This window comes from Diachasmimorpha longicaudata, unplaced genomic scaffold (genome assembly GCF_034640455.1).
Source record: "Diachasmimorpha longicaudata isolate KC_UGA_2023 unplaced genomic scaffold, iyDiaLong2 ctg00000067.1, whole genome shotgun sequence".
Taxonomy (NCBI): domain Eukaryota; kingdom Metazoa; phylum Arthropoda; class Insecta; order Hymenoptera; family Braconidae; genus Diachasmimorpha; species Diachasmimorpha longicaudata.
This window is the reverse complement of record NW_026973898.1, coordinates 176,751-180,256: the sequence shown is the minus strand read 5'-3', so window position 1 is coordinate 180,256 and position 3,506 is coordinate 176,751.

Genomic DNA, 3,506 nt, shown 5'->3' with positions numbered 1-3,506 from the left:
CGATTTGTCTTCGAGAAAAAGTCGATTATACATATGCGTTTTTACGACATCGTGGGAATCACTTTTTTTTGGCTGCACCTAGACAAAATCTGGCATCATGTTCGGTTTCAGCACGTCGAATAACCAAGGAAACTGATGCAACATCGTTTTCTTCGCGACCACAGCTCACGAAAAACTCAATCATAGAAGTTGATATTCGTGTTCGATATAATGGCATATAACTTAAGTACACATTGTCGTAGGCCGATGAAACCGCGTGCAATAGCTTCGTCTCGTCGAACTACACGAGTGCAATGCGCGAAGTTTGCGTGAGAACGATTTGTCTTCGAGAAAAAGTCGATTATACATATGCGTTTTTACGACATCGTGGGAATCACTTTTTTTTGGCTGCACCTAGACAAAATCTGGCATCATATTCGGTTTCAGCACGCCGAATAACCAAGGAAACTGATGCAACATCGTTTTCTTCGCGACCACAGCTAACGAAAAACTCGATCATAGAAGTTGATATTCGTGTTCGATATGATGGCATATAACTTAAGTACACATTGTCGTAGGCCGATGAAACAGCGTGCAATAGCTTCGTCTCGTCGAACTACACGAGTGCAATGCGCCAAGTTTGCGTGAGAACGATTTGTCTTCGAGAAAAAGTCGATTATACATATGCGTTTTTACGACATCGTGGGAATCACTTTTTTTTGGCTGCACCTAGACAAAATCTGGCATCATATTCGGTTTTAGCACGTCGAATAACCAAGGAAACTGATGCAACATCGTTTTCTTCGCCACCACAGCTCACGAAAAACTCAATCATAGAAGTTGATATTCGTGTTCGATATGATGGCATATAACTTAAGTACACATTATCGTAGGCCGATGAAACCGCGTGCAATAGCTTCGTCTCGTCGAACTACACGAGTGCAATGCGCGAAGTTTGCGTGAGAACGATTTGTCTTCAAGAAAAATTCCATTATACATATGCGTTTTTACGACATCGTGGGAATCACTGTTTTTTGGCTGCACCTAGACAAAATTTGGCATCATATTCGGTTTCAGCACGTCGAATAACCAAGGAAACTGATGCAAAATCGTTTTCTTCGCGACCACAGCTCACGAAAAACTCAATCATAGAAGTTGATATTCGTGTTCGATATGATGGCATATAACTTAAGTACACATTGTCGTAGGCCGATGAAACCGCGTGCAATAGCTTCGTCTCGTCGAACTACACGAGTGCAATGCGCGAAGTTTACGTGAGAACGATTTGTCTCCGAGAAAAAGTCGATTATACATATGCGTTTTTACGACATCGTAGGAATCACTTTTTTTTGGCTGCACCTAGACAAAATCTGGCATCATGTTCGGTTTCAGCACGTCAAATAACCAAGGAAACTGATGCAACATCGTTTTCTTCGCGACCACCGCTCACGAAATACTCAATCATAGAAGTTGATATTCGTGTTCGATATGATGGCATATAACTTACGTACACATTGGCGTAGGCCGATGAAGCCGCGTGCAATAGCTTCGTCTCGTCGAACTACACGAGTGCAATGCGCGAAGTTTGCGTGAGAACGATTTGTCTTCGAGAAAAAGTCGATTATACATATGCGTTCTTACGACATCGTGGGAATCACTTTTGTTTGGCTGCACCTAGACAAAATCTGGCATCATATTCGGTTTCAGCACGCCGAATAACCAAGGAAACTGATGCAACATCGTTTTCTTCGCGACCACAGCTCACGAAAAACTCGATCATAGAAGTTGATATTCGTGTTCGATATGATGGCATATAACTTAAGTACACATTGGCGTAGGCCGATGAAACAGCGTGCAATAGCTTCGTCTCGTCGAACTACACGAGTGCAATGCGCCAAGTTTGCGTGAGAACGATTTGTCTTCGAGAAAAAGTCGATTATACATATGCGTTTTTACGACATCGTGGGAATCACTTTTTTTTGGCTGCACCTAGACAAAATCTGGCATCATATTCGGTTTTAGCACGTCGAATAACCAAGGAAACTGATGCAACATCGTTTTCTTCGCGACCACCGCTCACGAAATACTCAATCATAGAAGTTGATATTCGTGTTCGATATGATGGCATATAACTTACGTACACATTGGCGTAGGCCGATGAAGCCGCGTGCAATAGCTTCGTCTCGTCGAACTACACGAGTGCAATGCGCGAAGTTTGCGTGAGAACGATTTGTCTTCGAGAAAAAGTCGATTATACATATGCGTTCTTACGACATCGTGGGAATCACTTTTGTTTGGCTGCACCTAGACAAAATCTGGCATCATATTCGGTTTCAGCACGCCGAATAACCAAGGAAACTGATGCAACATCGTTTTCTTCGCGACCACAGCTCACGAAAAACTCGATCATAGAAGTTGATATTCGTGTTCGATATGATGGCATATAACTTAAGTACACATTGGCGTAGGCCGATGAAACAGCGTGCAATAGCTTCGTCTCGTCGAACTACACGAGTGCAATGCGCCAAGTTTGCGTGAGAACGATTTGTCTTCGAGAAAAAGTCGATTATACATATGCGTTTTTACGACATCGTGGGAATCACTTTTTTTTGGCTGCACCTAGACAAAATCTGGCATCATATTCGGTTTTAGCACGTCGAATAACCAAGGAAACTGATGCAACATCGTTTTCTTCGCGACCACAGCTCACGAAAAACTCAATCATAGAAGTTGATATTCGCGTTCGATATGATGGCATATAACTTAAGTACACATTATCGTAGGCCGATGAAACCGCGTGGAATAGCTTCGTCTCGTCGAACTACACGAGTGCAATGCGCGAAGTTTGCGTGAGAATGATTTGTCTTCAAGAAAAATTCCATTATACATATGCGGTTTTACGACATCGTGGGAATCACTTTTTTTTGGCTGCACCTAGACAAAATTTGGCATCAGATTCGGTTTCAGCACGTCGAATAACCAAGGAAACTGATGCAAAATCGTTTTCTTCGCGACCACAGCTCACGAAAAACTCAATCATAGAAGTTGATATTCGTGTTCGATATGATGGCATATAACTTAAGTACACATTGTCGTAGGCCGATGAAACCGCGTGCAATAGCTTCGTCTCGTCGAACTACACGAGTGCAATGCGCGAAGTTTACGTGAGAACGATTTGTCTCCGAGAAAAAGTCGATTATACATATGCGTTTTTACGACATCGTGGGAATCACTTTTTTTTGGCTGCACCTAGACAAAATCTGGCATCATGTTCGGTTCCAGCACGTCAAATAACCAAGGAAACTGATGCAACATCGTTTTCTTCGCGACCACTGCTCACGAAAAACTCAATCATAGAAGTTGATATTCGTGTTCGATATGATGGCATATAACTTAAGTACACATTATCGTAGGCCGATGAAACCGCATGCAATAGCTTCGTCTCGTCGAACTACACGAGTGCAATGCGCGAAGTTTACGTGAGAACGATTTGTCTCCGAGAAAAAGTCGATTATACATATGCGTTT